The sequence below is a fragment of the Bidens hawaiensis genome, unplaced genomic scaffold (assembly GCF_021521415.1).
Source record: "Bidens hawaiensis isolate Kalapana, Puna unplaced genomic scaffold, B.hawaiensis_p1.1 tig00007125_1, whole genome shotgun sequence".
Taxonomy (NCBI): domain Eukaryota; kingdom Viridiplantae; phylum Streptophyta; class Magnoliopsida; order Asterales; family Asteraceae; genus Bidens; species Bidens hawaiensis.
In genome coordinates this window covers 933,723-954,486 of record NW_027491489.1, presented here as the reverse complement: position 1 = coordinate 954,486, position 20,764 = coordinate 933,723, and the positions used below count along the sequence as shown (strand labels likewise).

The 20,764-nt window shown below is 37.1% G+C and overlaps 1 pseudogene across 1 annotated transcript; it reads right to left on the bottom strand.

Annotated features, from left to right (window-relative positions):
- Positions 1-20: 20 nt before the first annotated feature.
- Positions 21-8,292, bottom strand: LOC143634568 (aldehyde dehydrogenase family 2 member C4-like; annotated as a pseudogene). Its single transcript, XR_013153881.1, has 6 exons — positions 7,879-8,292; positions 7,540-7,803; positions 7,337-7,474; positions 609-746; positions 478-539; positions 21-408 (listed from the first exon to the last, which is right to left on the bottom strand). The product of XR_013153881.1 is annotated as an aldehyde dehydrogenase family 2 member C4-like (transcript).
- Between the last annotated feature and the right edge of the window lie 12,472 nt (positions 8,293-20,764).

The following is a 20,764-nucleotide window of genomic DNA, read 5'->3' as shown; positions in this document are numbered from 1 at the left end:
CTAGTTGACGAGATAAAACCAAGGCCCATTGTAAGTCCAAATATCATTCACTTAAAAAAATATAATATTGACCCATATGAAATATTTCCAGATTTCCCCAGATGAAACAAACAAAGCATTAAAATGGTAAGTATTTACAACCATGGTGAATTGTAAATAGGTGTGACAACAGCTTTGGTTTGCAGATACTTTTCTAGAGCTTCAACACCATGATCCTTACCGAACCCACTCATTTTGTAACCTCCTATGGGGCACCCAGAATCGAAGTTATGGTAACAGTTTAACCAAATCATCCCTGCCCGAATTGACCTCGAAACTGTATTCGCTATATTCAAGTCATTGGTCACAATCCCAGCTGCCAAACCATATGTGGTCGCATTTGCTCTTTTAATCGCCTCTTCAATTGTCCTGCAATATTATTGATGTGTTACAATGTATAAATACATTTTAAAAACAAAAGAAAAAAGATTGCTTTACTTGAACTTCATAAGCGACATAACCGGACCAAAGATCTCATCCTTTGCAATAAGCATATCGTCCTATATGACAACAATGGAAAATTTTGACAAGGTGAAGTTAGTACTTAAAATTTTGTATTTCACGCCTACCGTAACATTTTCGAAGATTGTTGGCTCGATATAATATCCCTTTTCCCCGTAAGCCTTACCGCCAATTAGTAATGATGCACCTTCTCTCTTTCCTTGGTCAATATACGAAAGTACTCTCTCGTATTGTTTTTAATCAACCTACAATATAAGTTTAGCAATAGACGTAGAAATATATTTAGAATATATTTTGGTTATTATGTATAATATCTTTTCTCCTAATCAGAGATTATAATTGTAATATTTATATAATCGATGAATGAGAAACGGTAAGGTAATCATTCACAAATTATTATCTTTTGGATGTTTCGGGAATAAATGTGGTTGAAAGTCTTAAATACAAATGTGGTAAAAGCGTGTCCCACATCAGTGTGGGAACAAAATGAGTATTGTTTATAAGGTAAAGACTTTACTACTCCATTGAAGATTTATGATGTGTTTTACCACAAGTACTATATGTGCGCAAGAGGGGTTGCAAAAATGGGTTTGTGGGCTGGATTCTTCGTACATGTGCGTGCCAACTCCCAAAACCCGGGCCCATGCGAGGCAGTTTTTTGCACTCGTTTTTGGGACTAATAACGTATGCATTTCGTAAATGTTGGATCAGCAATGATTGATCAAAATTATGATTATTAGTAATCATTATTTTCGGTTTAAATTACACTAATGGCCATTATTTAGAAAAAAAAATCTACACTAATGGGCCATTATTCAGCTATGGGTTTTGTGGCTATAAAACCAAAACCAACCCAACAAACTTAAATAGATTATTAATTGTTCTTGTGTTTACGTTTCATAATGCAATCCCATACCAAGAGCACTTTTGTTTCTACGATCATGACTTCTTGTGTTGCTGCCACAACCAGTTTGGTTGCAACAATGCCTAATGCAGTTACGGCTTATGTTTAGGGATGTTCAAAAAGCTCACTGCTCGAAGCTCACTCGAAACTCGCTCGAAAAAAGCTCGGAGAAAGCTCGCTCAAAATCGGCTCGATAGTAAACGAGCCGAGCCTAGCTCGACTCGATTTCTAAACGAGCCGAGCCTGAGCTAGCCCTGGCTCGGCTCAATCTCGCTCGATAGGCTCGCTCGATTGGCTCGAACTATTTTATTTTAATTTATTATATATATATATATACATGCACATAATTATCAAGCCCAATTATTTTAACACACAGGCTTTCCTTTAATCCAGCCCAATTTCCTTTCTCACTCATAGTCCATAAGCATAATTCCATATACTGAGTAACTGAGAGATGGGACTTCATAGTTCACACACTCAATAATCAGTATACGTTCCATTTTCCACCGTAACCCTGGCCGCTCATATTCACCTCCGCCGCCGGCCGCCGCTCATATTCACCTCCGCCATCGGCCACCGCTCATAGATAATACTTCTCTGCTTAATTTTGTATGTGGTTTGGTTTAGACTTGTTGAACATATTTTGTTTTTGATGGTGTTATTAGATGTATTTATTTAGTTTGTATTTGGTTGGTGTTGATCTCAACGTCATATTTATTTAGTTTAACTTGATGGTTGCATATAATATTTATTATTACATGTAAACTCGAGCCAAATTGAGCCGAGCCTAGCCGGCTCGATTTAAAACCGAGCCGAGCTTGAGCTCAAATTTTTAGCTCGATTAAGAGCTCGAGCTTGATCCGAGCCAGCTCGATTGAATATTGAGCCAAGCTTGAGCTTGCCTTGGCTCGGGCTCGGCTCGGCTCGGCTCGTGAGCAGGCCTAGTTATGCTTAGAAACCAAAAAATATTCACGGTGTGAATTCAAACAGTGGCAACAAAAGATATTCCTTTATCTGACCACGTTTAACCTAGGGAGGTTCTTGGCTGAAACCGTTCCCCAAGTTAAAGAAGGGCAAGTTAATGAAGGCGAAATAGATGCTCAATCAGTAAGTGCGGTTAAGTCTTGGAATTCTTCGGATGTCTAGTGCCAAAATTATGTTTTGAATGGTATGGTGGATGCACTATACAATGTGTATTGCAAGGCCTAGACTGCATAAGAATTATGGTAGTCTTTGGACCGCAAAGACAAAATTAAAGATGTGAGTACTAAGAATTTGGTGATGGCTAAGTTCTTGGACTCTAAAATGATAGACTCAAAAACTGTCATGAGCCAAGTCCAAGAGTTGCAAGTTATTCTTCATAATATTCATGTGGAAGGAATGTCGATCAGCGAGACATTCCAAGTTGCTGCTATGATTGACAAGCTACCACAAAGTTGGGTTAATTTCAAGAACTATCTCAATCATAAGTGAAAGGAGATGACCATTGAAGATCTTATTGATCGCCTTCGTATTCAAGTATTGAAGAAGATAACAAAATTCCACTAAAAAGGATTGATGGTCCTGGAACAGCAAAGGCCAGTGTTGTTGAACATTGCCAATCTTTAAAGGGTAATAGAAACGGTGGAAAAAAGAATGATAGGAAAGGCTCCAACCTTGGTCCTAAGGAGGGAGTTGGGAAGAAGAAGTTCCAAGGAACTTGTTAAAATTATGGAAAGCAAGGCCATAGCCAATGAATGCAAGCTTCCAAAGAAAGAAAATGTTCGACAAGTGAACATGGTTCGTGAGGTTAATAACCTTGTTGCTATGGTCACGGACCTCTCGATTATGGTCACCAAAGTTAACTTGGTTAGGCAAAATAACAAGGATTGGTGGGTCGATACGGGGGCAACCCGTCATGTGTGCTTTGACAAAAGTCTCTTTTGCACTTTCAAGGAAGTGACTAATGGAGAAAAGGTTTTTATGGGAAACCCCACCACAGCTGAAGTTAATGGCGAGGGGAATGTGTTTTTGAAGATGACTTCTGGAAAGGAACTCATTTTGTCCATTGTGTTGTATGTTCCATAACTTCGTAAGAACCTCATGTTAGGATGGCAATTAAAAAAGTTTGGTTTCAAAATGGTAATTGAGTCGGATAAGGTCGTGTTGACAAAAAATGGTTTGTGTATTGGTAAGGGCTATGCCGTCAATGGTATGTTCAAGTTGAATGTAATTATTGTTAATGGAATGAATGAAAACGCTACTAGTTCTACTTACTTGCTTGAATCTTCTAATGTTTGGCATGGTAGACTAGGGCATGTTAATTTTAATTCCATTGGACGTTTGATTAAACTTAATTATAAACCAACATTCGATATAGACTCAAATAATAAATGTGAAACTTGCGTTGAAGCAAAACAAATGAGATTGTCATTCAAAAATATTGTATGAATCACCGAACCCTTCGAGATGATACACACCAATGTGTGTAATCTAAAAGCAATTCCTACTCATTGTGGGAACAGGTACTTCATCATGTTCATTGATGATAGTACAAGGTATTGCTATGTTTAATTACTTAAGAGTAAGGGCGAGGCTATTGATAACTTTATTTTGTTCAAAGTAGAAATTGAGAATTAACTAAATCGGAAAATCAAAATCGTAAGGAACGACCGAGGAAGTGAATATGTTTCACCTTTTATTGATATGTGTGCGAAAGATGGATTCATACACGAACTCACGCCTTCTGACTCCCCTCAATAAAATGGCATAGCGGAACGCAAAAACCGCACTTTAAAAGAAATGATGAATTTCTTGATGATAACTTTTGGGATAAGCCAAGACACGTGGGGGGGGGCGAGCAATCTTATCGGCGAATTGCATCTTGAACATGATACCCAAGAAGAAGAAAGATATAACGTCGTACGAATTATGGCGGGAAATAAACCATCATATAAATACTTGCGAGTGTGTGGATGCCTAGCCAAGGTAGTAGTGACACCACCGAAACGCCTACTAATAAGACCCAAAACCGGATTGTGTATCTTTAGGATACACTGGTGGTGCATTTCGTTTTCTTGTGCATGATTCTAAGAACCCTAGTATAAACAATGGCACCATAATATAATCAAAGGATGCATTATGCTTTGATCATGTGTTCCCATTCTTAGAAAAAGAAGAACCAAGTCATTATTGACCGGTTTATGAAAATGTTCTAGAGGATGAGGTTGCAAGAAATGAACCTCGAGAACAATATGAGACGGAGGAAGTTGAAATCAGAAAGAGTAAATGGAAAATGACTGAAAAATCCTTTGGCCTTGACTTTCTTACCTACATGGTAGAAGAGCAACCACAAACGTACCAACAAGCGTCGAAATCCTCAGAAGAACCTGAATGGAGGGAGGCCCATCAAAGATGAGATAGATTCTATCTTACAAAATCATACTTGGGAACTACTGGTCTTCCTCAAGGACGTAAACCACTAGGATATCGATGGATTTTCAAGAAGAAGATGAAATCAGACTGCATCATCGATAAGTAGAAGGCAAGGTTGGTAATCAAAGGATATAAACAACGAGAACGTTTAAATTACTTTGATACGTATTCGCCAGTTATGCGAATAACCTCCATCAGGTTGGTGTTTGCCATTGCCGCCATTAGAAATCGGAAGTTCACCAAATGGATGTGAAAACAGCTTTCTTGAATTGAAATCTAGAGGAAGATATTTACATGGAACAACCTGAAGGCTTTACTGCCATTGGGCAAGAAAGAAAATGTGTAAACTTGTAAAATCGTTTGATCATGTCATGCTTGATGTTGGGTTCAAAATCAATGAATGTGACAAGTGTGTATATGTGAACCACAAATCATATGGATATGTCATTTTGTGTCTATATGTAGAAGATATGCTCATTGCTGGAAGTGATGACAAAATCATAACGTCCACCCCATCTACACCTATGGTCCCAAATAGTCTACCCCTCCCCACCTACTTCTGATCAGTCAACACTTCCTCACCCCCTGAACCAACGCCCACCCGAAACAGTCCACCACCTCTCAACACTCGGCCCAAATCACCTCTGCCCACACACACTCTCAACCCACCTCTCCATCCCAACCACTACATCGTTCGACAAGCCTGTAACAACAACTTCTAAACCCATTGCCACAACCCCCTAATCTGATTTCCACTACCTCGGATCCCCACACTCCAGCCAGCATATCTCAAACTTCCCACAAACCATTCTTGTTATTCGTACCATACGCATACGCGACATGGACAACATCATTAGACTAAAGAAACACTTTAACTTATCCGCCACCACTATATCACATAATCATAAAAATATCGTTCATGTTCTCTCCATCCCATAGTGGTATAATGCCCATAATAGATGAGTATAATTTACTTATTAAAAATGATACTTGGGAACTTGTCCCTCGTCATCCACAAATAAATGTTATATGCAACATGAGGTTGTTTAAGCACAATTGGTTTGTGATGGTATATTGTAGCAGGTAGGTATAGACTATGGGGAGAATTTTAGTCCAGTAGTTAAACCGGAAATTTTTCGTACTGTTTTGATAATTGCTTTGCAGGTCATGGTTGGTTCACCAATTGGATGTAACGAATAGTCCCTACATGGCATGCTTAACGAAACGGTATACATGAACCAACCCATGGGTTTCGGAGCGTTATACATCCAGATTATGTTTGTCCTCTTATACGATAAGTATATTGTCTCAAACATGCACCACGGGCATGGTACCAATGGTTCACAGATTTTGTTCTACACATGAGGTTTCAGCATAGTCAATGTGACAACTCTCTATTTATCTTACATTGCGGGTCTGACGCTGCGTATTTATTACTTCATTATGTGGATGATATCCTTCTCACATCATGCTTCGAGGTTTTCTGTCAACAGTTAATGACCAACTTGGCAAACACGCTTTCAATGAAAGACCTAGGCCATCTCAGTTTCTTCCTAGGCATCTCTGTTAAAAGAACTAGTAATGTTTCTCAACCAAAGTTCTTATGCATATGAAATTATAAGACGTGCTAGTATGAAAGAATGCAAACCCTAAGCCACCTCAGTAGACTCGTTTGGTAAAATCGGTGCAAATTTGGGTACTCCATATGACAATCCCACTATGTATCGTAGCATGGCTGGTGCACTACAATACCTCAATATTAATTATCTCGTTCAGCAAGTATGCATGTATATGCATGCACCACCGTCCGGACATTGGGAAGCTCTTAAACGTATTCTCTGGTATGTCCAAGGTACCATGAAATTTGAACTCACACTTAGTAAATCGTTGTCCCCTCATTACTTGCCTACATTGATGCCGACTTGGGGGGTTGTTTGGGTACTCATGAATTGACGTTTGCTATTGTGTTTATTATGGGTCAAACCTGATTTCTTGGTCGTCTAAGAGCTAGCCGACTATCTCTCACTTGAGTCTCGAGGTTGAATACCTAGGGATAGCAAATGTGGTTGCAGAAATTTGTTGGCTTCGAAATTTGCTTTTGGAACTTCATCGCCGTGTATTACGTGCCTCGCGCGCATATTTTTACACACGTAAGTACCATATATCAGTCTGGGAATCATGTTATTCATTAGCGTACGAAGCACATTGAGCTCCACATTCATTTTTTCTGGGAACAGGTTTTGTGAGAACAGGTTCGTATACATCATCTTTCGTCTCCTTATCAGATAACAGATATTTTTACTAAGGGTGTGCCTCGCGCTTTGTTTGAAGATTTTCGGTCCAGTCTTAACATTCGGTCATCTCCAGTCTCGATTGCGGGGGTGTAATAGACATAGAAATATGTTTACAATATATGGTGATTATTATGTATAATATCTTATCTCCTAATAGGATATCCTGATTTTAATCTTTATATTATCGATGAATGAAAAAGGGTAAGTTCATTAGAATTATTACCTGTGGTCCTTGGCGAGTGGAGGGATTAAACGGGTCCCCAACAACCCATGTGTTTGCCTTCTCAACCAGTTTCTCCACAATCTTATTGTATATCCCTTCTTGAACGAAAACACGCGAAGTACATACACAAATTTCTCCCTGTACACAAATTTTAGTATATAATTTAGACCAAATAAACATTTGTTTGAATAATTATATGATACCTTGTTAGCAAGACTACCGAAGAGTGCCAGATCGGCCGCTTGATCAACATTTGCATCACTGAATATTAAGAGAGGAGATTTACCCCCGAGTTCAAGAGATACGGTTTTCAAATTGCTTGTAGCCGCAGCTTGCATCACTAGTCGCCCGACTTCAGTTGACCCAGTGAAACTAACACAATCTATGTCCATATGGGAGGCGACAGCTGCACCGGCTGTATCTCCAAACCCCGTCACAACATTAAGGACCCCATTCGGAATCCCTGCCTATTAGCAACAACACATAAATGTTTATTATATGAACCTAAGCATTCCTAAAGTCATGAACAACGGTGTGCTTACGAGTTTAGCTAAATGGGCCAAGTAGAGAGCCGCAAGGGGAGCTTGTTCCGCAGGTTTTATGACCATGGTGCAACCAACGGCAAGAGCCGGTGCACATTTAAGAACAAACATGGCACTTGGGAAGTTCCACGGGATTATAAGACCAACTACGCCGATAGGTTCAAGTAAAGTGTATCCTTGAAATTGATTAGACAATTTCAATGTTTTTCCATTAATTTTGTCTGCAGCACCAGCAAAATAACGTACTTCTTCAGATATACTAGGAATGTCTATGTTTATTTCGAAACTAAAAAGTTTCCCAGCATCAACGGTTTCCAATGCCGCTAGTTCCTTAACATTTTCATCAATTAAATCAGCAAATTTGTTCATTATTTTACCCCTCTCCTGCAGATATTTGAAATATAAAGATTAGTAAAAAAATAAAATTATGTTTCATACATGTGTGTCATCCGGACCCAAAAATTTTATTGGGTCTACATAAACTATAGTTATAACCAGTTGAAATATATAATCTAACCATTGTACTCTCCATACATGTATGTGTATCTATAAACCTAGTGGGAAATAACTAACGAGTATGAGACATGATTTTTAAATTCGTATGAAAATGGGTTTACACATACCCGAACATTATCAACCCTAGAAAGGATCGCATGTCTGACCGCCCACCAAAATTTCAATCACTTATACAGCTAATAAATACCATTTAAATATATTCATAAGTTTACCCAATCTTCACTATAAGTCTGTAAAAAATACCTAGGGGTGAGCAAGATAAGGGTCCCGGTTACCCGAATATTAATACCCTTAATTAGACCCAAATAAATAATATGTGTAGGGTATAGGGTATTTAAATTTGCTACAGATATGTTGGTAGATTATTTTGTATCGTGATGGAACACGATGGTACAAGAGTCTAGAACATTGTGTAGTAAAATATGCTACAGATATGTTGGTAGATTATGTTGTATCGTGATGGAACACGATGGTACAAAATTATAGTTAGAAAATTTTTGCTCAGATGATATGTTCAGGATTTAAAATTCTTGTGCTAGAGCACTTTTATTCGAGTAATTAAGTTCAGAGATTGGAAACTGAGCTATGGAAGATAGAAATGTTGTGTGCTGATCACTTAGAACACGCTAATCGTTTGAAGGAATTGTCATGTCTGGCAACATGGCTAAATACTCCTGAAACTAAGCGAAGTGAGCACTATATTGGGGACTAACTCCATCGATAAGGAGTATAGTCAATCCTGTAAAATATACAACCTTTGGAAGGGTTGTGTCACAAGCTAGCATTGATATATTTGACTCTATGGGAAGCGGACTAGAAGGACGTTAGGTGAGACGTCGAGTGTTAAAGAAGAGAAATGATAAAGGTATAGTGCAAGATAGGCTTTTGAATAAGTAGGTAGGTCCTACAACCCAGAATTATACAAAGACTAGTTCTGGTGTGAAAACTTGAACCGCATGAAGGGTCCTTCCCTAAAAGTGAAAAATATGGTTATCGGCAGGAAGAAGAATGTCGAGTGATAGTAGGCCACAGGTGTGGTAAAGATGGACGTAATGCCCCAATCGTAGAACCAATTGAAGCCATGTGAACCGGCGACCCCAACCCATTCGTGTACAACCACTCTGAACCCAACAGCTTCAATAACAATCCATCCAAAGAAATCGAATTATGCCAAACAGTTGTACTTGCTATGAATGTGGCAGTACAGAACGTTTCAAGAGAAATTGCCCAAAGTTGAACCAAGGTGTAGTTGGAAGACGAGCCTCATGACAAGCATCAACCTCTGATCAAGTAAGGAGCCGAGCTTTTATGAGAAATTCGAATAAAGCACATCATGATCCAAAGGTGGTATTAAGTATGTTGTGGTTTTAAATCAATAGGCTCCAGTGATATTTTTTACGGTCGTCGATAGAAGTTAATTCCTGTTAACCTCCTATCATTTGGAAAGATACCGATTAGTGAAACTATAGAACCCTATACTGTAGAATCGCTAACGGTGAATCCCTATTGGTTAACTAAATTGTTCGGAATTGTCCTATTATTCTGAACGATTAACCTTCCTTATCGACCTACGACCGGTAAAGTTAAGAAGTTTGACGTAACAGCTAACATGGATTGGCTAATTCAACATGAAGCTGAAATCAAATATGAAAAGAAGATGATTAGAAGCTCTCCTTCGGACGATGAAGCGATTAGATACAGAGAAAAGTGTACGGTATTATGTTACCACTCTAATATCTTCTTGAGATGTTATAATATTTACGACAAGAAGACGTGGTGTATTTAACAAACATGATTGCCAAAGTATTTAAAAGAAGACATATAGAAGATATCCCGATGGTACGCAAATTTCCACAAGTTTTCCCAGAAGAACTTCCTGGATTACCGCCAACCCGACAGGTCGAATTCAGAATCGATTTAATGCCTCAAGCTGGCCCTGTTGCTAAAGCACCCTACCGACTTGCACCGTCCGAGATGCAAGAATTATCCAATCAGTTACAAGAATTGTTGGATAAGGTTTTATACGACCTAGTTAGTCACCATGGGGTGCACCAGTGTTATTTGGGAAATGAAGGATGGAAGTGTTAGGATATGTATTGATTAGGGAGAATTGAATAAAGTGACGATCAAGAATAGGTATTCACTTCTTCGAAGTGAATGATCTGTTTAACCAACTGCAAGGGGCAATTTATTCTTAGAAAATTGATCTTAGATATAGTTATCACCAAATGAAAAATCCAAGAGGAGGACGTTGCAACAACAGCGTTTCGGACTCGTTACGGCCATTATGAATTCTTATTTATGCCGTTCGGGCTAACAAGTGTGCCGGCAGTGTTCATGGAACTCATGAACCAAGTCTGTAAACTTTATTTAGGCAAATTTGTCATAACATTCATTGATGATATTTTGATATATTCGCAACGTAAAGAAGAGCACGAACGACGGTTAAGGAAAATTGTGGAAGTGTTAAAGCAAGAGGAGCTATATGCGAAGTTTTCGAAATTTGATTTTGAATAAAGAAGGCATAATCCCTTGGTCATGTTGTAAAGCAACAAGGATTTCACAAAGATCCAAATAAGATAGAAACCATTAAAATTGTGCCAAGCGCCGATTTTAAGTCTCCCCGATGGAGACGATGGTTTTGTCGCGTATTGTGACGCATCGCGTAAAGGGTTAGGATGCGTGTTGACGCAGTATAATAAGGTTATAGCCTATGCTTCCCGATAGTTAAAAGTACACGAGAAAAATTACACTACTCACGACTTAGAACTGAGAGCGGTTATCTTCGCACTTAAAATCTGGAGACATTATCTCTACGGTACGAAGTGCACCATCTTCACCGATCATAAAAGTTTGCAGCACATATTCGATCAGAAAGAACTGAATATGAGGCAACGAAGATGGGTCGAGTTGTTAAGCGATTATGACTGTGACATCCGTTATCACCCCGGCAAGGCTAAGGTCGTAGCCGATGCCTTGAGTAGGAAAGATCAGGTTAAGCCATTGCGAGTGCGAGTACTGGGGATGATAGTCCAGTCGAACCTTTCGGACCTGATTCGAGTCGCTCAACGTGAGGCGTTGAAAGAGGAACAATTGGAAAAGGAGGGACTTTACGGCAATGAGAAGAATTTCGAAAAGCGCGTGTACGAAATTCTCTATTTCAAAAATCGGGTTTGGATCCCGACCCTCCATGACTTTCGTGAATTAATCATGGACGAAGCGCATAGATCGAAATATTCCATGCATCCGGGATCAGATTGGACTATTGATGATTCGAATATCTGAAAGGATTTTATTAATGGCCGAGTTTGGAGAAAGATATGGTTACGTATGTTGGTGAATATTTAAGTTATGCAAGAGATAAGGCTGCACACCGAAAACCCTAGGGAACACCACAACGACAGAAAATTCGCCAATGATAGTGGGAATAAAATTACAATGGATTTCGGGCGCAAATTCCCAAGATATATCCAAGGCATGAGGTAAATTGGGTAATCGCGGATCGATTAACCAATCCTCGCATTTCATCCCAATCCATAACGATTACCACAATGAATTCTCGCCCAAATTCTTGATGGTTAAATGGTATCTCGTCGTGGAGTACCATTTTCAATGATCTCAGATCGAAATAGTCATCCCACTTCCATTATTGGAAGGCGGGGAAGGAAGCATCGAGAGCTTGAAGCTTTCTATGGGTGAAGTAATTATCACCAATTTGGTAAATTGAAAATGGGCGTCACTCAAGCCATAAGATATGAATTGGTTCGGGAAACAACCAATCGGATTTATAATATTTAAGATAAGTTGAAAGCAGCGCGAGTTTGGCAAAGGATTTATTCCAACATTCAAAGGAAACCATTGTCACTGGAAAGAGGTGACAAGTTATTTTTAAGGCATCACCTTAGAGAGGTGATATGAGGTTTGGGCAAAACCGAAAATAGCTCCTTAATATATTGGACCTCATGAGACTATCTCCATGACTGGTCATTTAGTTTATCGATTAAAGTACCCCAGGGGCTAAGTACTATACATGATGTTTTGCCATGTATACGGATTGAAAAGTACCTAAGCGATGAGGCAACGAAAGTACCAGTAATGGGGGTACTCATAGAAGACATGCCTGATATCATAAATAATTCCGTAGAGATAGTAGACGGGAAACTAAACATTTTGGACACACCAAGCTTTATTGATTAAGATTAAGTGGAATTCACAGCGAGGACCAGATTATACCTGGTAACGCGAGGGTAAATCCTAAAGGAAAAAACCCCACCTTTCTCTCGGAAGGGGATAATGGGCGTGTAAAATTTCGAGGACGAAATTTCTTAACGGGGGGAGAATGTAACGATTCCGACGAAACCCGGTATACCCTAACCGGTAGACAATAGTTACGTCATATTTAATGTCGGGTACATGAGTTACCATAGTAATTATACGAGAATACATGGTTCACTGTACTGATTGTACGTAAATATATAATTCATCGTATTGAATATGCGATTAATCGATCGATAGTTATTGAAACCCGAACGAATCGAGGGTTCAATTATAGACGATGTCTATAGTATTTAATGATTTTACGAAGCATTAATGCTTCGGGATAAGTAAAGTACGGCACAGAAAAGAATTTCGATTTAATGGTACGTCGGTACATTAAACGAAACCTTTAATACCAAACCGAGCAAGAGACGATCGATCAAGCCGAAAAAGATGCGCAATAATTAATAACATGATGTTTTAAGTTAATAAATGTCATGGTTTAGTTTTTTAAAGTTTTTAAATCGATTTTATATAAATTTCATTTTTAAGCCGAAAAACGACCGTTTTAACCTCGTTTTAAGTCGAATTAAACATTTAACCGAAAAACGAACTGAACCAGATTATCCAAAACATTATCCGGATTGCGGATATCCAAACATGTGGCCTAGAATGGAGAGGTGGGTCCCACCCCACCCCCCACATAGCTCCGATCGGACCACCACCCCTCAAACCACACTTCATTTCTTTTTTTTTACACAAACACTCCCAAGTTCTTCAATTCTCTCAAGATCATGAGCTAAAAACCGAGAATTTTAGCAAGAACAACGAGGTAAAAACCGAGTTAATCACGTGTTCATCTTCGTTTCTTGAGTTGGTTTGCAAGAAAATGAGGTTTCAAAGATGAAAACCGATTCTTGCATGATCAAGTGATGTATACGGGTTATACAAGAGATCTTGGTCCAAGAAAGGAGTTAAACGAACCAAAAACGAATTTTTACGGTTTAAATATTTGTTTTTGAATCATAACCGAAACTATAGTGTAAGAGGCTTGATCGTGAGTGTAACTTGCTTGGTATTGTGGTATGTTGGTTGTAGGTTCTGTATTTAGTGGTAGATAAGGCGGAAGGACGAGTTTGTAGCTTGTAGTGGCGGAAAACAAAAGGTATATTCGGTTTATGTTCGGTTTTGGAATTGTGGACAGATTGTTGATGGTTTAGATTTAGGTCATGAAATTTTACAGAGGTGTTAAACACATGAAAATATGAGTTCTGTGAATTTTTGGTAATTTTTGGATAAAGGATGATTATTTGGTGAATTTAATGCTCGGTTTTGGCCAAAAATGGTGAAAAATAGTTAAATATCATGAAAAATTCTGGAAAATTGCAGATAAGATTTTTATATCATGTATAAGTCACACACAAAATTTGCGATCAGTTGGAGAAGTCTAAGTAGGCTTTTCGGTTAAACGAGTTCTAGGGTTTTCTAGCTCGGTTTTAGTGAAAATGGCATGTAAAAAGGGATTTTGGTTCTGGAAAAATTACAGGGGACTAGGTGGATGGCAGGGGACATCCAGGAAAAATTTGGGATTTTTCTAAGGTCGTTTGGTATTTACGACATATTTAGTGTTTAAATGGTGTTTAAAAATAGATAAATAAATTTTAAATATAAAAATTAATTCTGGAAATATTTTTATAAAATTTCCCACTGTCAAAAAGTGATTTGTGCAAAATTTCAAGATCCGGGATTAAACAGATAATTGTTTGTACAAAAACAAGCTTTTAAAGTTTAAAACGCGTAAACCGGTAAAGTTCGCATAAGCTAGTTGACTGGTGTATAAAAAAACCTAAAAATGAACTATTTTCATTTAACTGAGTTAAACAAGTAAAAATAAATCATCCGAAAATAATTCGGATGATTTGAGTAATTTTAAACGATTTAACAGTTTCTGGTGCACTAAAGACGGAAACGGGTCCCGCGGCCAATCGGGACGTCTAAACCGAGCTCTAACTTCACAACTTTAACTAAATTATCAGTCAACCACTACTTTCGGGTCGTGTGACCAAACTCATTTTTGAAACATAAAACCGGATAACCGTGCTAGGCACGCAAAACGGGGAAAACAAGCTATTAGAAAATTTGACTGTTGAACTCTAAACGACATCACAATCTGAGTCCGGAGAAGTGTTCTGGGTTAACATTGCCCCCGGAACGGGTACAGTACTGGGTTAACAGTGTCCCCAGATGTACCGGTTGATACGGTTAAAAGATTATATAAACAATAATTGTATAATAACGATCGTAGGGATCATATTACAGATTGGACGTGTTAATTGATAATGATTGTTGTTACCTGCTTGCATGTGCTAAGGTGAGTTTCACGAGCCCCTTTTTCTGAATTGTTTTTAAATATTTTCCAGGGGCGGAAGCATGTTATTCCTGAAATGTTTAAGTACATACTGAACGCATGGAATTGCGTGGATTTATATATATTTTATTGTACGGGAATCGTACGGAAATGTACTAAGATGGTAATTGTCTGAGTTGCTAACATTCTAAGGCCCCGGAACACGAGTGATTAACTAAAAGCCGGTAGAGTGTGGATAGTACTATTGGTCTGACAAACCCAACTGGTCCGGCATGGATTTGCTGATGTTTCCCAGCCAGTTGCACATGTCTATTTTGTTGTTATTTATTTTGCTATGTAATGTTAGACATAGCGGTTTGGGGCAGTTCCGTGGGCGGGGGATATGCCACGGGGGTTGTGTGTGATAGTCAGAGGTTTCACTTGTGGGCTCAGCATAATTACATCGTGTTTCTGGGTTAACATTGCCCCCGGAATGAGTACAGTACTGGGTTAACAGTGTCCCCAGATAATATTATATTTTGATATGGATTTATCATGGTTTACTCAAATTGTGAAACTCACCAACTATTCGTAGTTGACCCTTTTTCTCACATGTTTTTCAGGTACAACTAAGATGAAGTGATTGTTTATGTGCTAAGTGCTTAATGTGTGTAAGATTTGCGTGCGGGATGTTAGGATACATTATAATAAATAGAATTATGTATCGTATTGTATGATGTGTGTATCACCTAGACGGTAATGGAATACAAGATAATGTAATTTGAAGTATATTAATGCATTCAGTTTTCTTTATAAACAATGTGGTTGATATCAGAGGTGTCTGTTGCATTCCGTTTACGTTTCCGCTGCGGTTACGGGGTGTTACAGTTTTACCAAATATCAGGGGGTCGGAGTCCATTCGAGGTAATCTGGAGAAAGCCAAATAAGCCTTGAGAATAGTTATGGAGCATCAGAAAGCAATATGTGTTATTCATTTAGTATTATGCATCTTAAATGAACCTTAATCATATTACCAAAGAAAGGAAATTCATGCTAAGTCTAGACCTGTTGTCAACTGTCTAAACTGTCATAATAATGCTAAGAATGAAGTATTGAGAAGCAACTTTGTCAATATGATCCCATGTTGAGATCTTTTCATACTAAGTAAAAAATGATTTGAAAGGAAAGATAACTGAATTTGATCTCTTAATGCACCATTTGCTCTTAAACAATAATCCTTAATGATAAAACTGTTTGACTTTTGGTTTAAGACAAAAAGAGTTGCATTTTACCTTCAAAAGGTTTGAATATGTATTTTCGAGTAAGGATTAATGATTTTCAACCTTTTCAAGCAAACTTAGATGATTTTGTCTAAGTTTTTTTTATTCGAGCATGCTTTGATGTTTGATAAACTTTCAAGTACACTTTACTGTTTTATCTGAAGTTTAACTCTTTCGATCAAGCTTGACGTTTAAATGTGTTTGATTATGTTGATTCCTGCAAGCTTTGATGAATTCTGAACCTTCTAGCTGTAACAACCCGAACATTTTCAATATATATATATATTAAAAACCCGACCCTTTACTATTTATTCGGGTATTTTATTAAGTAAAGTAATGTGTCCCTATTATTTTATTATATATATATATATATATATTAATAGCTATCCATTATATACAAAATGACCCTAAACTAAGGTTCTAGTCAAAAAGGTTTCCAACTTTATAGTGCAGGGACTAAGACTGTAAATACTACATATTATTTTATTATATCTATTAACCCAATAACCCGAACCCATATCCACGACCCATAAAGCACCCGTATACCCGATTTACATACCATTTACACAAGATCTTGGCTTGCACCTAAATTTTTGTTGGATTTTTGGAAATTGAATCAAGAGTCTTGTTGTTCTTACCATTTGCGGTCAACCGACACCCTAATTTTGTTATATCGATCTTTAACCGGCCCAAACCTAGATTAATACACGTATAAACGATGTCATAAAATTAATTAAATCTGCAGTTTGCATCACCTAACCATGGCAATCAAAACCCCTTTAATCATTTGGATTCTCATTGTTGTTTGATGGTCCGTTCGTAGTTGTTTTGGCCGTCGTCTGTCTATTCAATTAACCAGTCAATCATCATCGTTTAAGGTAATTGTTTGGTGTTACAAGTTCGTCGTTAGGCCAGTAGCATTAACCCTATGCATAACCAATCAATCAATTAACGGATTTAACGATTTCGATTTTAGGGTTCATAATCCTGTTCTGTTTATAATTAATTGGTTCTTAGATCTATTGCATCTGCTGGATAGCCCAGCTTATTAACACGCATGACTATGGGGGCATAGGTCGTGGATTCGATCGCATGCACCCCGTTTTTTTAGGAAAATTATTTGTTGTATTTTTTTAAGTATTTAACACTTATATTAATAATGATACTAATTAATAAAGTTTATTTTAATAAAACCAACTTTGTAAATACCCGTTTAACTCTTGTTTTTGTTCACTTATATACATAAAGAGATATATATATATATATATATATACACACTAATATAAAACCCGCGCGATGCCACGGTGACAATAATTTACAGTGCGACACTAATTTTATTGGTTCATCGATCGTTTCTTAAGATATTGTAATATCAAGATGGTGATTTTTATTTTTACATTAAGTAGTAAATTAAGTCCACTCTTCAAAACAGGCTCTATTTTGAGTTAGAAGTGTGCTTAGTTATCAACTGGTCAAAAGACATGACAAATGCACAAATTAACTATCAAAAAGAGAAAGTCGGTTACTCAACGGAAAATATAACAAAAGAGTATGTCTACCTTAAAACATGAATCAACACCTTAATAGCTATTTACAAAAAGTTAAATAACTAATAACAGATTAAAAACGTATCAATATTTTAATACCTGATTACAAAGAAATCAAACAATAGCAATTCTACTTTAAAAATTGGAGGCTCTTTTATAGCATCTATTCATTTCAGTAGCAATCTTTGTTAACGAAGTCTTCTAATTTGAAGCAATGTTTAAAATAGCCAACTACATTGCATCAATTAATAGCATGCTAGTTCAAAAATCAACCACCTGTTGAATGTCTTCAGCGGTTTCAATTTCTTTGCGATGTAGACATGAAGGAAACAGACATGTGAAACCTATAACAAATAAAAAATCGCTAAACACAGTTCTATGAAGTAACAATAATATAAATAGTAACTCTATAATTTTATTTGGTACATACAAGTGTTAAGTTAGAATACTACATCTAAACAAAACAAAAATATATGTAGAAAAAAGACAATAAAAAACCTAGATGATCAAGACCTTGCGAACGTGTAGAAAAAAAAAGATTATTATACACAAGATAATATATATGAACCTCTCCACTACAAAATGGGCCTGCCCCAATACCGATGACAAAAACTCGTTATTTTATAACCAGTGGGACCAGGTAGGGGTTTAAATAACCCAAGCTGCTCCTGAGCTACTCTAGATCAGCTCACTAAAAAATTGAAATCATCCAGCCTTAAAGAAAGTTTGAGACTAAAATATGTTTGTTTATAAATGAGCCCGAGCTTTAAAGTTTTGCAAAACGACTAAAATACCCTATACTTTTTTACCTACATAGTAAAACTACTAAAGCACCCTTAACTATTTAATAAGCTCGAGCTTTACAAATAGAGCTCGAAACAAGCCGACCTCGAATAAAATTGAGCTACACAAATGACTAAAACCCTTTACTATACCTGTTAACAACAACCATTTTCACATTTACACGCTAGTAAAAAAATCTTCACATGCGTACCTTAAGAAAGTAGCATAAGTAAACAAACAGTGTTCAACCAAATTAGAGTATCAAAGACAACCATGAATTCAATTTATAAAGTAACTGGCATTTATCTATCAAATAAGCAATCAAATTGAAGAAATAAAACAACATACCTGAATTCGCGTTGCATGGTATTTGACAGTCTCATGTAACTAAGCCACATCCTTCTTCATCTGGTTAATTAATAACCCCTTTTAGCTTTTCTAAACATCACAAGCAAACAAACAAACCTCATCATACTCGATGCAATTTCCACCACAAAATAGGCAAATACACAGCTAAAGAACAGTGGCAATATGGCATACCTCAATTTTGCAATCTGGCATAATCTCGGATCATCAAAACTTAACTTCATCAAATGGCAGGGCAAATACACTTTTTAAAATTCCACCGATACATGACCAGAAACGAAAAACACTGTAAATATATATAAAAAGCAGGGTCCTAAGATATAAGTACGAAACAAACGCACTTCTTAACGTGTTTTTATCATAATAAACTAAAACAAAAAAATATATGATTTAAATTAATAGTTTTTCTAAATGTAATATTCACTAAAGTGGATGTTTGACATGCAAGTTAGAGAAACAGGAAAACTATTTTTAACCAAATTTGAAAACAAATACGAAGCTAGAAAGAGGGGGAGGCATTCACCATCTCCTCGGGCCATAACTCCGCTTATCATAGTGTTTGGCTCTCTTCATTGTAGCGATATTGGTGTGGAAACGGTCAACTGCAAGTGATTTTTCGACCTCTTTTGCTTTCTACTATTGCAGGATCACCTCCTGCCACACATATTCGTTTATACACATCTCTGTAGTGCACATATAAATGGAATTAGCAGAATGCAAAATCTAGAGACCAAAATGATCAAAGCACAGAGACCATGTGTGAATTTTCTCAATTTGAAATAATAACATAAAAGGACGAAACAGTATGTTTACCTAGTATCTATAATATAGCTTGCGCAAAGTTCGGATTTATTCATACAAATCGCTATCCCACACGATCTAGTTATGGAAATGCATAAAAATCATTTCCAAGAACCAGTACTTTTGGTTCTGCATGTTCACCAAAATACGCAAGGATTAAAGGCAAAATGGGCAGCAGGCCTAAACATTTCCAGGTCATGCAAATCAAACCAACCTACATATAAGTTTCCCATACTTATTCAGTAAGATGTTGGCCAATGTGGTTTGATAATTTATCACCAAAATATTGACATTCTTTTAACAAAATGTGTGGACACTTTTGGGTATTTTTAAACCAACATACAACATCAACCATAGTTGTCAATAGCGAATAGAGATAAATAGCGACACACTACCTATATGCTACATAGCGAATAGCGGTAAATAGCGACCGCTATTTCGTGTTTAGCGGTAAGTAGTAAAAAATTTTATAAATATATAAAATAGCTATTTATAATCTATATATATATATATATATAGTGTCAATTTTAAACTTATTTATGTATAGATTTATAAGTTTAAGGACTAAACGTAAAGTAGTAATAATAGAAGGGTTAAATATTAAAATACACAAACTAATTTCAAACTTTTTATGTTAAAATTGATAAGTTTTAGGGACCAAATACAAAACAATTGAAAAATAAAAGGGGTTAAATGTTAAAATATGTAAAGCTATTTAAACCTAAAAGACCTAAAACAAAGATACAGCCGCAGCCAGGTATTCTTCTTCTTCCTTGTTTCCGGCCAAAACTGCAGCTCCGGCACCGGAATCCGCCGCCGGAAGTCGCTATATTGTCGCTATTTGGCCGCCAAGTAACCTGTAGCGGCATATGGCCGATACGCTATGAAGCGCGCTATAGCGAGCGCCATTGACAACTATGACATCAACTGTTCAAAATAAAACTAACAATTAAAAAAAAAAGCGAATAAACACGAACGGGATATGTACT